This window comes from Lithobates pipiens, unplaced genomic scaffold (genome assembly GCF_037356315.1).
Source record: "Lithobates pipiens isolate NorthernLeopardFrog02 unplaced genomic scaffold, aLitPip1_a1.2 Scaffold_3, whole genome shotgun sequence".
Classification (NCBI taxonomy): domain Eukaryota; kingdom Metazoa; phylum Chordata; class Amphibia; order Anura; family Ranidae; genus Lithobates; species Lithobates pipiens.
The window spans coordinates 50,644,464-50,662,739 of NW_027507790.1; the positions used below are offsets into that span (position 1 = coordinate 50,644,464).

The 18,276-nt window shown below is 48.5% G+C and overlaps 6 non-coding genes across 6 annotated transcripts; all 6 read left to right on the plus strand.

Annotated features, from left to right (window-relative positions):
• Window positions 1-9,756: 9,756 nt before the first annotated feature.
• On the plus strand, window positions 9,757-9,871 carry LOC143941480 (U5 spliceosomal RNA). The gene has a single exon (XR_013264172.1). It is a non-coding gene; the product is annotated as a U5 spliceosomal RNA (small nuclear RNA).
• A 763-nt stretch (window positions 9,872-10,634) lies between these two features.
• LOC143941811 (U5 spliceosomal RNA) lies at window positions 10,635-10,749 on the plus strand. Its single transcript, XR_013264437.1, has one exon. It is a non-coding gene; the product is annotated as a U5 spliceosomal RNA (small nuclear RNA).
• Window positions 10,750-11,512: 763 nt separating this feature from the next.
• LOC143941812 (U5 spliceosomal RNA) lies at window positions 11,513-11,627 on the plus strand. The gene has a single exon (XR_013264438.1). It is a non-coding gene; the product is annotated as a U5 spliceosomal RNA (small nuclear RNA).
• Window positions 11,628-12,390: 763 nt separating this feature from the next.
• On the plus strand, window positions 12,391-12,505 carry LOC143941813 (U5 spliceosomal RNA). The gene has a single exon (XR_013264439.1). It is a non-coding gene; the product is annotated as a U5 spliceosomal RNA (small nuclear RNA).
• Window positions 12,506-13,254: 749 nt separating this feature from the next.
• On the plus strand, window positions 13,255-13,369 carry LOC143941814 (U5 spliceosomal RNA). Its single transcript, XR_013264440.1, has one exon. It is a non-coding gene; the product is annotated as a U5 spliceosomal RNA (small nuclear RNA).
• Window positions 13,370-14,132: 763 nt separating this feature from the next.
• Window positions 14,133-14,247, plus strand: LOC143941815 (U5 spliceosomal RNA). Its single transcript, XR_013264442.1, has one exon. It is a non-coding gene; the product is annotated as a U5 spliceosomal RNA (small nuclear RNA).
• Window positions 14,248-18,276: the final 4,029 nt, after the last annotated feature.

An 18,276-nucleotide genomic window follows, 5' to 3' on the forward strand; every position in this document is an offset into this window, starting at 1 on the left:
CTATGCATCGCATAGTAGCTCATTATGTGTCACTTACCTGACACAGGAGCCAGCGAAGTCGCCGCTGTCCCCTGTAGTCCGCCGCATCCATCTTGCTGGTGGCGTCTCGCAGCTCCGACGAATGACAGCGGCGAAGCCGCGATGACGTCACTCCCGCGCATGCGCACGGGAGTCGCGTCTCGCAGCTCCGCCGCTGCCATTCGGCGAAGCCGCGATGACGTCACTCCCGCGCATGCGCACGGGAGTCGACAAATTAGGCAGATCCATTCTTGGACTTGCCGCATTTAGTACGCCTGCGCGCCGCTGTCTACGGCGCATTCGCGGTAGACAGCGGTGCCCATTTTCGGGCAAATATCTCCTAAACCATATAGGTTTAGGAGATATTGCTTGGACCTACAGGTAAGCCTTAATCTAGGCTTACCTGTAGGTCAAAGTGGTTTGAAAGGGTTTACTTCCTCTTTAAGGCAGAATACCTGGGGCAGTAAACATGCAGTTCAACCGTACACTTTTACACCCCCACACCGCAAGCGTGAGAGAGGCCAAAAAGGTTTTATTCATAGAGATTAATCATAGAGACATATCTATTTTTTATATGATCTTTATTTAGTTTAACATTTAGACATTATAACTTGATGTGATTGTAGCCGTATTAGTGCAATTGTGACAGAGAAAATTGACTACTGTCCGTGATACTTTTTTTTTTTGCACTAACATACCATTTTTCAGGATGTGCTTTCCGGGTACGTCCCTTTTTTCAAGGTCCAAGCAGTAATGATTCACAAATTTTTAAGCAGAATGTTAAAAAACAAAAACAGAAAAAACAAAAAGCAAAAAAAAAACTCATCCGTGAGGGAAAGGAGAGAGAAAAAAAAAAAAGAGAGAACAACAAACACATACAAATCAATGGTAATAAAGATAGCAGCAGAGTTAGTGAGAAAAGACAGAAGGAGAGCTATAGAATGGAGGGGGGATGCTAGTCACAGAGGGGGTCATAAAACTCTAGTATAATGGGTAAGGAAATCAATATCTAAATTCGGGCCATTATTTTTTGTGTCAAAAAGACTTATTTTTTAACATTTTGCTTAAAAATTTGTGAATCAGTACTGCTTGGACCTTGAAGAAGGGGACATACCCTGAAAGCTTGTCCTGAAAAATTGTATGTTAGTGCAAATAAAAAAAGTATCACGGACAGTACTCAATTTTCTCTGACATTATAACAAAAGAGAGCATGGTCCAAGGAAAACAATAATGCTGCGTACACACGATCAGACTATCCGCCGGACTTTGCAGCGGCGGTCCTCTGGACTTTCCGAACGAGCGGACTTGTCCACACACGACCGGACTTTTGAAATGAACGGATTTGCCCACACACGGAGTGAAGTCCGTTCATTTTGAATGTGACTCCAGGTAGACGGGACTATCGAAGGAAGTCAATGTTGCCTCCTCCATTGGCGAGATTGACAGCTCACTAGCCCCGTCGCTTGGTATGGATTTAAAGGGGGACCCCTACGCCGAAAGAACGGCATGAGGGTCCCCCCAAAGTCCATAGCAGACCCTTATGTGAGCATGCAGCCCAGCTGGTCAGGAAGGGGGTGGAGACGAGCGAGCACCCCCCCTCCTGAGCTGTACCAGGCCACGTGCCCTCAACATGGGTGGTGGTTTGGGGAAGGGGGGGGCCCTGCGGCCCTCCCATCCCAAAGCACCTTGCCCCCATGTTGATGAGGACAAGGGCCTCTTCCTGACAACCCTGGCCGTTGGTTGTCGGGGTCTGCGGGTGGGGGCTTATCGGAATCCGGGAGCCCCCTTTAATAAGGGGGCTCCCACCCTATGTGAATGAGTATGGGGTACGATGTACCCCTATCCATTCACCTGGGGGGAAAAAGTGTAAATAAAAATACACAACATGGGTTTTTAAAGTACTTTATTAGTCAGCTCCGGGGATCTTCTTCTGTCTTCTAAGAGAAACATCGGGACTAACGGGAGTTTCCCGGTGGGCCGATGGCTCAGTGGGCCACTCTGATGTAAGGGGGCTGCTGATGGGACACTCTGATGTAAGGGGCTGCTGATGGGACACTCTGATGTAAGGGGGTGCTGATGGGACACTCTGATGTAAGGGGGTGCTGATGGGACACTCTGATGTAAAGGGGTGCTGATGGGACACTCTGATGTAAAGGGGTGCTGATGGGACACTCTGTTGTAAGGGGGCTGGTGATGGGACACTCTGATGTAAGGGGGTGCTGAGGGGACACTCTGATGTAAGGAGGTGCTGATGGGACACTCTGTTGTAAGGGGGCTGGTGATGGGACACTCTGATGTAAGTGGGCCGGTCTGGATGAAGTCCAGGGCCAAATTTCTGTCCCAGTCCAGCCCTGAGAGAAACAATGAGATAGATCAACATAGTAATTAATATTGCACGGGTGTGCCTTATGCCGCGTACACACGATCAAACAATCGGGTGGAAAAGTCCGGCAAACTGAAGTCCGCCGGACAATCCCCCCTTGTGTAGCCTCCGGCATACTTTTTTGACCCGAAAGTACGGCGGACTTAGAAAGTAGTTTTGCACTCCAATCTTCCCGCCGGACTCGCATTTCGGCGGACAATCCGGCCGTGTATGTGCCAGTCCGCCGTACTTTTGAAATGAGCGGACTTTTCCCGCCCGGAGAAAAGTCTGCTCATTTCGAGCGGGTCTCCAGGTAGGCGGGGCCTGCGAAGGAGACGTCGCTGGCCCCGCCACCTGGTATGGACTTAAAGGGGAACCCCAACCCGGAAAAAAATTGGCGTGGGGGTCCTCCCAGGTCCACATCAGACCCTTGTCCGAGCACGCTACCCGGCCGGCCAGGAAAGGGGGGGACAAGCGAGTGCCCCCCCTGAGCTGTACCAGGCCGCGTGTCCTCAACATGGGGGATGCCTTGGGGAAGGGGGTCCGCGCGGCCCCCCCACCCCAAAGCACCTTGTCCCCATGTTGATGAGGACAAGGTCCTCTTCCCGACAACCCTGGCCGTTGGTTGTCGGGGTCTGCGGGCGGGGGCTTATCGGAATCCGGGAGCCCCCTTTAATAAGGGGGCCCCGGATACCGGCCCCCACCCTATGTGAATGAGTATGGGGTACAATGTACCCCTACCCATTCACCTGTAAAATAAAGTACAAAAAAAACACAACACACAAGATAAAATAGTTTATTGCACAGCTACGGGGGTCTTCCGTCTTCGGGGGGTCTTCTCGCCGGACTCCTCCGCTATCTTCTAGCTCTTTTGCTAGCGAAGGAGCCCGACTTTCTTCCTCGTCGCGGCCTCTTCTTCTGACTTCGGGGGTCTTGTTCCCCTCTTTGGTTCTTCTGCCGGGCCAACGCGCCTTCTTATAGCTCTTTTACAGAGGACAAGGTGCTTTGGGGTGGGGGGGCCGCGCAGCCCCCCCTTCCCCAGGGCACCCCCCATGTTGAGGGCACGCGGCCTGGTACGGCTCGGGGGGGCGCTCACTCGCCCCCTCTTTTCTGGCCGGCCAGGTAGCGTGCTCGGACAAGGGTCTGATGTGGACCTGGGGCGATTTTTTTCGGCGTTGGGGTTCCCCTTTAAGTCCATTCCAGGTGGCGGGGCCAGCGATGTCTCCTTTGCGGGCCCCGCCTACCTGGAGACGCGCTCGAAATGAGAGGACTTTCCTCCGCATGTGTGGGCGAGTCCGTTCATTTCAAAAGTAGGGCGGATAGTACGGCGGACTTAGTATGCCGTATTAGTCCGCTGAAAAAGTGCCGTGTGTGGGCAAGTAGCCCGTTCGGAAAGTCCGACGGACAGTCTGGCGGGAAGTCCGCCAGACTAAGTCTGTCAGATAGTCCGCTACGTGTGTACGCGGCATTAGGCTGGCCACAATAAAAGGCCACTCTAGGGTAAAATGTGCAGTTTTATATACATAGCACAATGCCACAGATGTTGCAAGTTTTGAGGGAGCGTGCAATTGGCATGCTGACTGCAGGAATGTCCACCAGAGATGTTGTCCTTTAATTGAATGTTAATTTCTCTACCATAAACCGTCTCCACAGGCGTTTCAGAGAATTTGGCATAACATCCAACTGGCCCCACAATTGCAGACCACGTGTAGCCACCAGGGCCGGATTAACATAGGGGCTTGTGGAGCTGAAGCTCCAGGCCCCTCCCTCAATATAGGCCCATCCCAGTGGTTTATCAATATCTGTGTGCCTTCTTGAAGGAAGAGGAGCCCTCTGTGCCCTGCACACATGGAGGAGACAAGTGTAGTCTCTGCAGCCAAGGTTCTTCTCTGCAGATGTCTGATTCCTATCACAGGATCTGTTCCACTCACACAGATCCTCTGTGTCTGGGGGAGGGGCGTTGATGTTCTCACCAGCAGGAGCCCAGGAGGAAGGACATCCCCCATGCTGTTCACATAAGGTTAGTACATTTGTCAGGGAGGTGTTGTGTAATTATTGTGCTAGGGGACACACTGCTGCTTCCCTCATGTAATGTGCTCTCTTGTGACCAGTGCCCACATCATGTGCTGTGCATTGCAGTGCCCACAATGCAATGTGCTATGCCCACCATGTCATGTGCTGTGTAATGCAGTGCCCACATGTAATGTGCTGTGCCCAGTATGTCATTTTCTGTGCATTGCAGTGCTCACTATGTAATGTGCAGTGCCCACCATGTCATGTGCTGTACATTGCAGTGGCCACCATGTCATGTGCTGTACATTGCAGTGCCCTCCATGTAATGTGCTGTGCATTGCATTGCTCTTCATGTGATGTGCAGTGCCAACTGTGTCGTGCTATGCCTTGCAGTGCCCACCATGTCATGTGCAGTACCCACCATGTCGTGCTGTGCCCACCATGTCATGTCATGTGCGTTGCAGTGCCCTCCTTGTAATGTGCTGTGCATTGCATTGCTCTTCATGTGATGTGCAGTGCCCACTATGTCGTGCTGTGCCTTGCAGTACTCACCATGTCATGTGCTGTTCCCACCATGTAATGTGCAGTGCCCACCATGTAATGTGCAGTGCCCACCATGTCATGCGATGTGCCATGCAGTGCCTGCCATGTAATGTGCAGTGCCCACCATGTCATGTGATGTGCCCACCATGTCATGTGCAATGCCCACCATGTCATGTGCTGTGCCATTCAGTGCCCACCATGTCATATGCTGTGCCTTGCAATTCCCGCTATATAATTTGCCATGTCCACCATGTCATGTGCTGTGCCATGCAGTGATCCCACCATATAATGCGCAGTACCCAACATGTAATGTGCTGTTCCATGCGGTGCCCACCACGTCATGTGCAGTTCCCACCATGTCATGTGCTGTTCTGTGCCCACCCTGCCATGTGCTGTGCTCAGCATGTAGTGTGTTGCGCCCACTATGTAATGTGCTGTGCTACTTAGCAGTGCCCACCATGTAATATGCCATTCCTAATATGTAATGTGCAGTTGCATTGTCCACCATGAAATGCGCTATGGCATGCAGTGCCCACCATGTAATGTGCTGTGCCATGCAGTGCCCACCATGTAATGCACTGTGTCATGCAGTGCCCACCATGTGATGTGATGTGTTGTGCCCACCATGTCAGTTGCTGCGCCATGCAGTGCCCACCATGTAATGTGCTGTACATTGTCCACCATGGCATGTGTCGTGCAGTACCCACAATGGAATGTGCTGTGCAGGGCTCACTATATCATGTGCGGTGTCCACTATTTAATGCGCTGTGCTCACAATGTAATTGCCTGTGCTGCGTCGTGCAGTGCCCACCAATGTGCCCAATGGAATGTGGTGTGCAGGGTACACCATGTCATGTGCGGTGTCCACCATTTAATGTGCTGTGCTCACAATGTAATATGCTGTGTCGTGCAGTGCCTACCTTGTCATGTGCTGTGCAGTGTCCACAATGCCATGTGCAGTACCCAACATATAATATGCTGTGCCCGCCATATAATGTGCTGTGCAGTGACCACTTGTAATGTGCAGTGCTCACTATGTAATGTGCTCAGCTGTGCCCTCCATGTCATGTGCTGTGCCCACCATATACGGTCCTGTGCCCACCTTGTGCATGTGCTGTGTTGTGCCCAACATGCAATGTGCGGTGTTGTGCAGGGCACACCATGTCATGTGCGGTGTCCACCATTTAATGTGCTGTGCTGTGCCGTGCCCACCATGTCATGTGGTGTCATGCAGTGCCCACCTTGTCATGTGCTGTGCAGTTCCCACTATGGCATGTGCAGTACCCAACATATAATATGCTACATCCGCCATATAATGTGCAGTGCCCACTTGTAATGTGCAGTGCCCACCATGTAATGTGCTCAGATGTGCCCACCATGTCATGTGCTGTGCCCACCATATAAGGTCCTGTGCCCACCTTGTGCATGCGCTGTGTTGTGCCCACCATGCAATGTGCTGTGTTGTGCAGTACCAACCATGTCATGTGCTGTGCCCACCATATAATGTACCATGCCTACCTTGTAATGTGCTGTATTGGGCAGTACCAAACATGTAATGTGCTGTGCCCACTATGTAATTTACTGTGCTTTGCCCACCATTAAATGTGCTGTATCCATGTATCCACCATGTAATGTGTTGTGCCAACCATGTAATGTACTGTGCTATCCCCCCCCCCGTGTAATGTACTATGCTGTGCTGCACCCCCCCCCCCCCCACAGACTCACCCCCTCGCTTTCTCTCTTTTACCACCTCACCCCCTCTATCCCTCATCCCCTCTCTTTCACCCTGTTCTCTCTCTCACCACCTTCATCCCCCATTCTCTCTCTCTCGCCCCCTACAACCCCCTCTTTCCCACCACCCCCTCTCTCTCTTGTCCCCTCTCTCTCACCCCCTCTCTCTCTCTTTCACCCCCTTTCTCTCTCTTTTCCCCTCTCTCTCATCTCTTCTCTTTCAGCCCCCTATCTCGGTATCACCCCCCCCCCCCTCTTTAATTTCATTTAACAAAAAATGGTTTGCATTTTCATTTTATTTATTTTCATAAAAAGTCCCACCAAAATTCTTAGCACCAGGCCCATGATGCTCTTAATCTGCCCCTGGTAGCCACACCAGCCCAGGATCTCCACATCCAGCATCTTCACCTCCAAGATCATCCGAGACCAGCCACCCAGACAGCTGTTGCAACAATCGGTTTGCATAACCAAAGAATTTCTGCACAAACTGTCAGAAACCATCTCAGGGAAGGTCATCTGCTTGCTCGTCATCCTCATCGGGGTCTCCACCTGACAGCAGTTCATCGTCTTAACAGACTTGAGTGGGAAAATGCTCACATTTGATGGCATCTGGCACTTTGGAGAGGTGTTCTCTTCACTGATAAATTCAGTTTTTCACTGTACAGGGCAGAGGGCAGACAGCAGGTTTGGTGTCATGTGGGTGAGCGGTTTGCTGATGTGAACGCTGTGGATAGAGTGGCCCATGGTGGCGGTGGGGTTATGGTATGGGCAGGTGTATGCTATGGACAACGAACAGGTGCATTTTATTGATGGCATTTTGAATGCTCAGAGATACCGTGACGAGATCCTGAGGCACATTGTTCTGCCATTCAGCCACGACCATCACCTCATGTTGCAGCATGATAATGCATGGGGACCATGTTGTAAGGATCTGTACACAATTCCTGGAAGCTGAAAGCATCCCAGTTCTTGCATGGTCAGCATACTCACCGGATATGTCACCCATTGAGCATTTATGGGGTGCTCAAGATCGGTGTATAGGCCAGCGTTTTCCAGTTCCTGCCAATATCCAGCAACTTCGCACAGCCATTAAACAGGAATGGACCAACATTCCACAGGCCACAATCAACAACATGATCAACTCTTTGCAAAGGAGATGTGCTGCACTGCGTGAGGGAAATGGTGGTCACACCAGATAATGACTGGTTTTCTGACCCCCCAGTACAGTAAAATTGCACATTTCAGAGTGGCATTTTATTGTGGCCAGCCTAAGGCATACCTGTGCAATAATCATTTGGTCTAATCAGCATCCTGATTTGCCACACCTGTGAGGTGGATGGATTATCTCGGCAAAGGAGAAGTGCTCACTAACACAGATTTAGACAGATTTGTGAACAATATTTGAGAGAAATAGGCCTTTTGTGTACATAGAAAAAGTCGTAGATATTTCATTTCAGCTCATGATGAATAGGGGCAAACACAAAAGTGTTGCATTTCATATTTTGCTCAGTATATTGCTAGAAAGAGTAAGCGCAAAGAGGGCGCTTAGGTAGTTCAATTGGTAGAGGCGCTTGATGTTGTTTTTCAGTATAGGCATGAGTCGTCTGCTTTAGTAAAACATCCAAAAATATTTCCCAAGTAGATCACACTACTAGCTGAACCAAGACACCAATTTTATCCCCATGAACTGAGAAAGTGGCAAATTAAAGCCACAAAACATGTTTTATTTGGTGAAATAAAGCAATTGATTGTTATACTAAAGCAAACGATTTTGTGCCTTTTGAACAACCACATTGAGCACCTCTGTCAATCAAACTATCGAAGGGCTCTTTTTGCGCTTACTCTTTCTACTACTTTGTTCACCCACCTCAGAATCCTCTAAGAGCGCCCATAATTGAAATACCCAATGCATAGAGAGCAACCACACTGACCGTGTGGAGACAGGTTTTCTCTACCCGCACGCTAGGAAAGCTGCATATTCCCCCACAGCCTCAACAGTGGTAAGTCCATTTTGACCTTTTTTCCTCTTATTGTTGAAGCACTGCATTTTTCTTTTTGAATTCATTTACTACACTATATGGGCTCTCCTGCCTCCCTCTCTTTTCTTTTTCAGTGGAAAATCTGAGGTTTACCCTGGCCAGCTCAACCGGATCCTTTGGTCCATTATCTATCACCCAGAGCTGGTGCACAAATTTTTGACACCCTAGGTGAAACCTAATTGTGTCACAACATTGGCTCCATCCCTGACTCCACCTCTTTTTCCCTGCCAAGGTATGCCCCACATTTTTAATGAATAGCCAAGAAAATGAAGCCTACAAGTGCCCATCAATGAATGTTTGCTTGTTTACGTTCATTTAGGAGTCAGGACACAGACACAGTCCTCCGCCGCCCCTGCACCTATGGCACTATGTGCGAATGGAGCGGTGGCTGCCTGCTGATGCTAAAAATGAGTTGCTTGCTGCAGAGAGCACAAATTAGAAACACCAGTGGCCATGCACCCTAGGCAGCAGTGTGCCCTGGGCAGCTGCCTAGTTTTTCTAGTGGTATCACTGGCCCTGGGTTTCCATTTACTGAATTTTTCCGTGGAGAGGAACAACCATACATTTTTTGATGCCTAGCTAATACTGGGCTTGCTAATTTGGGGAAAAATTGCTTTAATTTGGAAAAATGCTGAGAGTGTTTGTGTTTGTTCTAGTGCTGGTGTTGGTGTTGGTGGTGGTGGTGGTGTTTTTTTGCCTTTTACTAAAGATTTCCATGGAGAGGAGCAACCATGAGTTTCAGAGAATTTTTTGATAACTAGCTAATACTGGGCTTGCTGATTTGGTGAATAATAGCGTTCCGGCAGTAGGCCGTCCTTTCACTTTTCTTTATTTGCATAACCCTAATGTATCTCAGGTTAAATGTTTTGACATTTTTAAACTCGACAAACCCTTTCCAGTGGTGTTTTTCTTGGACGTGTCATTTGTTTCAATCAGTTCTGCACCTTATTTGGCCATGTTTTGGCTTAGAAATGATATGGTCCACGGGGTCACCATGAGTAGAGCAGCATCCGCGTTCCGCCGAGGCCTAGTTTAGGCTGTTTGTTGGTTATACTCTGGTTTCTCTTCAGATCGAATAATTCTTTCGCCTTTTACTAAAGATTTCCGTGGAGAGGAACAACCATGAGTTTCAGAGAATTTTTTGATGCCTAGCTGATGCTGGGCTTCGCTAATTTGGTGAAAAATAGCTCGAGTTCCCTTGATTTGGCAAGACCTTGAGACAGCGTTAGTGTTGTTGTTGGTGGTGGTGGTCAAGAAGGGATAGTAAAACGATTCGACTGGGCCATTGAGCTATGGGACCATTGGACGGTTTCGGGTGTTTCTTTGGCTTTGCGCGCTTGGCCTCAAATGAAAGTTGACGGTGTAGCCGACCAAAGCGGCTCCCGCTCGAGTTCTTGAGGACTCGCTCCTGTTAGCAAAACGCGTTACAGCCCTTTGCAAAATCTTTCTTGCGCGCTCCGTTTTTGGTAAGTCGGCCTTATTCGACCCTTTTTAAGGGACCCTTTAAAAAAGAGCACAGGGCAAGGCGCTGTATGTACCCCAAGTTCCATTGCCGTGCGCCTTTTAAGTGGTTCTGATGAAGCGAATTGCTACAAGCGCCTGCTGATTCCCTCCGTGCAGCTGTAAAGACATGCAAATTAGGCCGTCCTGCTCTGTAGCGGCCTTCTGCCATTATCCCCGGCAGTGGGCCGTCCTTTCACTTTTCTTTATTTGCATAAGCCTAATGTATCTCAGGTTAAATGTTTTGACTATTTTAAACTCGACAAACCCTTTCCAGTGGTGTTTTTCTTGGACGTGTCATTTGTTTCAATCAGTTCTGCACCTTATTTGGCCATGTTTTGGCTTAGAAATGATATGGTCCACGGGGTCACCATGAGTAGAGCAGCATCCACGTTCCGCCGAGGCCTAGTTTAGGCTGTTTGTTGGTTATACTCTGGTTTCTCTTCAGATCGAATAAATCTTTCGCCTTTTACTAAAGATTTCCGTGGAGAGGAACAACCATGAGTTTCAGAGAATTTTTTGATGCCTAGCTGATGCTGGGCTTCGCTAATTTGGTGAAAAATAGCTCGAGTTCCCTTGATTTGGCAAGACCTTGAGACAGCGTTAGTGTTGTTGTTGGTGGTGGTGGTCAAGAAGGGATAGTAAAACGATTCGACTGGGCCATTGAGCTATGGGACCATTGGACGGTTTCGGGTGTTTCTTTGGCTTTGCGCGCTTGGCCTCAAATGAAAGTTGACGGTGTAGCCGACCAAAGCGGCTCCCGCTCGAGTTCTTGAGGACTCGCTCCTGTTAGCAAAACGCGTTACAGCCCTTTGCAAAATCTTTCTTGCGCGCTCCGTTTTTGGTAAGTCGGCCTTATTCGACCCTTTTTAAGGGACCCTTTAAAAAAGAGCACAGGGCAAGGCGCTGTATGTACCCCAAGTTCCATTGCCGTGCGCCTTTTAAGTGGTTCTGATGAAGCGAATTGCTACAAGCGCCTGCTGATTCCCTCCGTGCAGCTGTAAAGACATGCAAATTAGGCCGTCCTGCTCTGTAGCGGCCTTCTGCCATTATCCCCGGCAGTGGGCCGTCCTTTCACTTTTCTTTATTTGCATAAGCCTAATGTATCTCAGGTTAAATGTTTTGACTATTTTAAACTCGACAAACCCTTTCCAGTGGTGTTTTTCTTGGACGTGTCATTTGTTTCAATCAGTTCTGCACCTTATTTGGCCATGTTTTGGCTTAGAAATGATATGGTCCACGGGGTCACCATGAGTAGAGCAGCATCCACGTTCCGCCGAGGCCTAGTTTAGGCTGTTTGTTGGTTATACTCTGGTTTCTCTTCAGATCGAATAAATCTTTCGCCTTTTACTAAAGATTTCCGTGGAGAGGAACAACCATGAGTTTCAGAGAATTTTTTGATGCCTAGCTGATGCTGGGCTTCGCTAATTTGGTGAAAAATAGCTCGAGTTCCCTTGATTTGGCAAGACCTTGAGACAGCGTTAGTGTTGTTGTTGGTGGTGGTGGTCAAGAAGGGATAGTAAAACGATTCGACTGGGCCATTGAGCTATGGGACCATTGGACGGTTTCGGGTGTTTCTTTGGCTTTGCGCGCTTGGCCTCAAATGAAAGTTGACGGTGTAGCCGACCAAAGCGGCTCCCGCTCGAGTTCTTGAGGACTCGCTCCTGTTAGCAAAACGCGTTACAGCCCTTTGCAAAATCTTTCTTGCGCGCTCCGTTTTTGGTAAGTCGGCCTTATTCGACCCTTTTTAAGGGACCCTTTAAAAAAGAGCACAGGGCAAGGCGCTGTATGTACCCCAAGTTCCATTGCCGTGCGCCTTTTAAGTGGTTCTGATGAAGCGAATTGCTACAAGCGCCTGCTGATTCCCTCCGTGCAGCTGTAAAGACATGCAAATTAGGCCGTCCTGCTCTGTAGCGGCCTTCTGCCATTATCCCCGGCAGTGGGCCGTCCTTTCACTTTTCTTTATTTGCATAAGCCTAATGTATCTCAGGTTAAATGTTTTGACTATTTTAAACTCGACAAACCCTTTCCAGTGGTGTTTTTCTTGGACGTGTCATTTGTTTCAATCAGTTCTGCACCTTATTTGGCCATGTTTTGGCTTAGAAATGATATGGTCCACGGGGTCACCATGAGTAGAGCAGCATCCACGTTCCGCCGAGGCCTAGTTTAGGCTGTTTGTTGGTTATACTCTGGTTTCTCTTCAGATCGAATAAATCTTTCGCCTTTTACTAAAGATTTCCGTGGAGAGGAACAACCATGAGTTTCAGAGAATTTTTTGATGCCTAGCTGATGCTGGGCTTCGGTAATTTGGTGAAAAATAGCTCGAGTTCCCTTGATTTGGCAAGACCCTGAGACAGCGTTAGTGTTGTTGTTGGTGGTGGTGGTTAAGAAGGGATAGTAAAACGATTCGACTGGGCCATTGAGCTATGGGACCATTGGACGGTTTCGGGTGTTTCTTTGGCTTTGCGCGCTTGGCCTCAAATGAAAGTTGACGGTGTAGCCGACCAAAGCGGCTCCCGCTCGAGTTCTTGAGGACTCGCTCCTGTTAGCAAAACGCGTTACAGCCCTTTGCAAAATCTTTCTCGCGCGCTCCGTTTTTGGTAAGTCGGCCTTATTCGACCCTTTAAAAAAGAGCACAGGGCAAGGCGCTGTATGTACCCCAAGTTCCATTGCCGTGCGCCTTTTAAGTGGTTCTGATGAAGCGAATTGCTACAAGCGCCTGCTGATTCCCTCCGTGCAGCTGTAAAGACATGCAAATTAGGCCGTCCTGCTCTGTAGCGGCCTTCTGCCATTATCCCTGGCAGTGGGCCGTCCTTTCACTTTTCTTTATTTGCATAAGCCTAATGTATCTCAGGTTAAATGTTTTGACATTTTTAAACTCGACAAACCCTTTCCAGTGGTGTTTTTCTTGGACGTGTCATTTGTTTCAATCAGTTCTGCACCTTATTTGGCCATGTTTTGGCTTAGAAATGATATGGTCCACGGGGTCACCATGAGTAGAGCAGCATCCGCGTTCCGCCGAGGCCTAGTTTAGGCTGTTTGTTGGTTATACTCTGGTTTCTCTTCAGATCGAATAAATCTTTCGCCTTTTACTAAAGATTTCCGTGGAGAGGAACAACCATGAGTTTCAGAGAATTTTTTGATGCCTAGCTGATGCTGGGCTTCGCTAATTTGGTGAAAAATAGCTCGAGTTCCCTTGATTTGGCAAGACCTTGAGACAGCGTTAGTGTTGTTGTTGGTGGTGGTGGTCAAGAAGGGATAGTAAAACGATTCGACTGGGCCATTGAGCTATGGGACCATTGGACGGTTTCGGGTGTTTCTTTGGCTTTGCGCGCTTGGCCTCAAATGAAAGTTGACGGTGTAGCCGACCAAAGCGGCTCCCGCTCGAGTTCTTGAGGACTCGCTCCTGTTAGCAAAACGCGTTACAGCCCTTTGCAAAATCTTTCTTGCGCGCTCCGTTTTTGGTAAGTAGGCCTTATTCGACCCTTTTTAAGGGACCCTTTAAAAAAGAGCACAGGGCAAGGCGCTGTATGTACCCCAAGTTCCATTGCCGTGCGCCTTTTAAGTGGTTCTGATGAAGCGAATTGCTACAAGCGCCTGCTGATTCCCTCCGTGCAGCTGTAAAGACATGCAAATTAGGCCGTCCTGCTCTGTAGCGGCCTTCTGCCATTATCCCCGGCAGTGGGCCGTCCTTTCACTTTTCTTTATTTGCATAAGCCTAATGTATCTCAGGTTAAATGTTTTGACTATTTTAAACTCGACAAACCCTTTCCAGTGGTGTTTTTCTTGGACGTGTCATTTGTTTCAATCAGTTCTGCACCTTATTTGGCCATGTTTTGGCTTAGAAATGATATGGTCCACGGGGTCACCATGAGTAGAGCAGCATCCGCGTTCCGCCGAGGCCTAGTTTAGGCTGTTTGTTGGTTATACTCTGGTTTCTCTTCAGATCGAATAAATCTTTCGCCTTTTACTAAAGATTTCCGTGGAGAGGAACAACCATGAGTTTCAGAGAATTTTTTGATGCCTAGCTGATGCTGGGCTTCGCTAATTTGGTGAAAAATAGCTCGAGTTCCCTTGATTTGGCAAGACCTTGAGACAGCGTTAGTGTTGTTGTTGGTGGTGGTGGTCAAGAAGGGATAGTAAAACGATTCGACTGGGCCATTGAGCTATGGGACCATTGGACGGTTTCGGGTGTTTCTTTGGCTTTGCGCGCTTGGCCTCAAATGAAAGTTGACGGTGTAGCCGACCAAAGCGGCTCCCGCTCGAGTTCTTGAGGACTCGCTCCTGTTAGCAAAACGCGTTACAGCCCTTTGCAAAATCTTTCTTGCGCGCTCCGTTTTTGGTAAGTAGGCCTTATTCGACCCTTTTTAAGGGACCCTTTAACCACTTGCCGACCGCCTCACGCCGATGTACGTCATCAGAATGGCACGGGCAGGCATAAGCACATATATGTACGTCCTTTGCCTCCCGCGGGTCGGGGGCCCGATCGGGCCCCCGCCCGGTGCCTGCGGCGGTCGGTTTTCGTTCGGGAGCGATCCCGGACGAGGGGACGGCCATTCATTCATGGCCACCCCCTCGCGATCGCTCCCGACGAATGGAAATCCCCGGTGACATCACTTCCTCTCCTGTAATGTAAACACAGGAGAGGAAGTGATGTATTCTCTCCTCCGTGTCGGTATTTTTCGTTCCGACACGGAGGAGAGCGGATCAGTGAGTTGCACCAACACATCCCACACACAGTAGAACATGCCAGGCACACTCACACCCCCCCTTTACCCCCCGATCACCCCCCCAATTACCCCTGCCCCCCAGTCACAGTGACACCAATGTCATTTTTTTTTTTTTTTTTTTTTTTTTTGCATTGGTGTCATTTGTGACTGTAATAACTGTTAGGGCAGTTAGGGTTAGCCCCCTTTAGTTCTAATGTACCCCCCTAACCCCCCCAATAAAGGTTTAACCCCGTGATCACCCCCCGTCGCCAGTGTCACTAAGGCTGGGTTCACATTGCAGCGGTTTATGAGAACGAATGTGATTCGCACCGCACTGCAGTGCAAATCACATCCGATCTCTGTGCGATTCGAGTTCAGCCATTCGCCGCACCCGCCGCACCCGCCACACCCGCCGCACCCGCCGCAAATTCGCACGGGACCCTTTTTTTGGCCCGCAGCAGAATCGGATCGCATGGGTGTTCACACCATGCGATCCGAGTTTGCAGATCGCACTGCGATATGCGAACTGATCTGGGGGTGTCAGTAACATTTCACTGACACTCCCAGCAGTTCGCATAGGGCAGTGTGAACTGCCGCCGGGAGGCATGCGATGCGGGAACCCGCCGCGGATTCGCGGCGTTTCCGCATCGCTCCAGTGTGAACCCAGCCTAATAAGCGATCATTTTTCTGATCGCCGTATTAGTGTCACAGGTGACGCTAGTTAGGCAGGTAGGTATTTAGGTTCGCCGCAGCTTTTTATAGCGCTAGGGACCCCCATATACTACCGCATAAAGCCCCCTGATTGCCCCCTAGTTAACCCTTTCACCAGTGATCACCATATAACTGTTACAGGTGACGCTGGTTGGTTAGTTATTTTTTTATAGTTTCAGGGCACCCGCCATTTATTACCTAATAAAGGTTTAACCCCCTGATCACCCGGCAGGTGTCATTTGTGACTAATAACTGTTAGGGCAGTTAGGGTTAGCCCCCTTTAGTTCTAAGGTACCCCCCTAACCCCCCCAATAAAGGTTTAACCCCGTGATCACCCCCCGTCGCCAGTGTCACTAAGGCTGGGTTCACATTGCAGCGGTTTATGAGAACGGATGTGATTCGCACCGCACTGCAGTGCAAATCACATCCGATCTCTGTGCGATTCGAGTTCAGCTATACAGATAGTATGGCTGAATTCGTGTCGCACCCGCCGCAAACTCGCACGGGACCCTTTTTTTGGTCCGCAGCAGAATCGGATCGCATGGGTGTTCACACCATGCGATCCAAGTTTGCAGATCGCACTGCGATATGCGAACTGATCTGGGGGTGTCATTAACATTTCACTGACACTCCCAGCAGTTCGCATAGGGCAGTGTGAACTGCCGCCGGGAGGCATGCGATGCGGGAACCCGCCGCGCATTCGTGGCGTTCCCGCATCGCTCCAGTGTGAACCCAGCCTAATAAGCGATCGTTTTTCTGATCGCTGTATTAGTGTCACAGGTGACGCTAGTTAGGCAGGTAGGTATTTAGGTTCGCCGCAGCTTTTTATAGCGCCAGGGACCCCCATATACTACCGCATAAAGCCCCCTGATTGCCCCCTAGTTAACCCTTTCACCAGTGATCACCATATAACTGTTACAGGTGACGCTGGTTGGTTAGTTATTTTTTTATAGTTTCAGGGCACCCGCCATTTATTACCTAGTCTCACTAGTGTACCCCTAAATTTAGGGGTGTCTACTTTCTAAAATGGGGTCATTTGGGGGGGGGGGGTTTGTGCCATCTTGGCATTTTATGGCCTTCAAAACTGTAACGCCCTTAGAAAGCCTGAAGGCGGTGCTTGGTTTTTGGGGCCCCGTACGCGGCTAGGCTCCCAAAAAGTCCCACATATGTGGTATCCCCGTACTCAGGAGAAGCAGCAGAATTTATTTTGGGGTGTCATTTCACATATGCCCATGGCATGCGTGAGCAATATATCATTTAGTGACAACTTTGTGAAAAAAAAAAAAAGTTTGTAATTTTCCCGCAACTTGTGGCAAAATATAAAATATTCCATGGACTCAACATGCCTCTCAGCAAATAGCTTGGGGTGTCTACTTTCTAAAATGGGGTCATTTGTGGGGGTTTTGTGCCATCTTGGCATTTTATGGCCTTCAAAACTGTAATAGGTAGTGAGAAGTGAACTCAAAAAATTACGCCCTTAGAAAGCCTGAAGGCGGTGCTTGGTTTTCGGGGCCCCGTACGCGGCTAGGCTCCCAAAAAGTCCCACATATGTGGTATCCCCGTACTCAGGAGAAGCAGCAGAATTTATTTTGGGGTGTCATTTCACATATGCCCATGGCATGCATGAGCAATATATCATTTAGTGACAACTTTGTGAAAAAAAAAAAAAAAAAAAAAAAGTTTGTAATTTTCCCGCAACTTGTGGCAAAATATAAAATATTCCATGGACTCAACATGCCTCTCAGCAAATAGCTTGGGGTGTCTACTTTCTAAAATGGGGTCATTTGTGGGGGTTTTGTGCCATCTTGGCATTTTATGGCCTTCAAAACTGTAATAGGTAGTGAGGCGTGAAATCAAAAATTGACGCCCTTAGAAAGCCTGAAGGCGGTGCTTGGTTTTCGGGGCCCTGTACGCGGCTAGGCTCCCAAAAAGTCCCACATATGTGGTATCCCCGTACTCAGGAGAAGCAGCAGAATTTATTTTGGGGTGTCATTTCACATACGCCCATAGCATGTGTGAGCAATATATCATTTAGTGACAACTTTGTGTAAAAAAAAAAAAAAAAATTTTTTTTTTGTCATTATTCAATCGCTTGAGGCAAAAAAATAAAATATTCAATGGGCTCAACATGCCTCTTATCAATTTCCTTAGGGGGTCTACTTTCCAAAATGGGGTCATTTGGGGGGGTTTTGTACTGCCCTGTCATTTTAGCACCTCAAGAAATGAGATAGGCAGTCGTAAACTAAAAGCTGCGTAAATTCCAGAAAACGTACCTTAGTTTGTAGATGTGACAACTTTTGCGCAAACCAATAAATATACAATTATTGACTTTTTTTTTACCAAAGACATGTGGCTGAATACATTTTGTCCTAAATGTATGACTAAAATTGAGTTTATTGGATTTTTCTAATAACAAAAAGTAGAAAATATCATTTTTTTTCAAAATTTGCGGTCTTTTTACGTTTATATCGCAAAAAATAAAAATCGCAGAGGCAATCAAATACCATCAAAAGAAAGCTCTATTTGTGGGAAGAAAAGGACGCAAATTTTGTTTGGGTACAACATTGCATGACCGCGCAATTACCAGTTAAAGCAGCGCAGTGCCAAAGTGTAAAAAGACCTCTGGTCATTTACCAGCAAAATGGTCCGG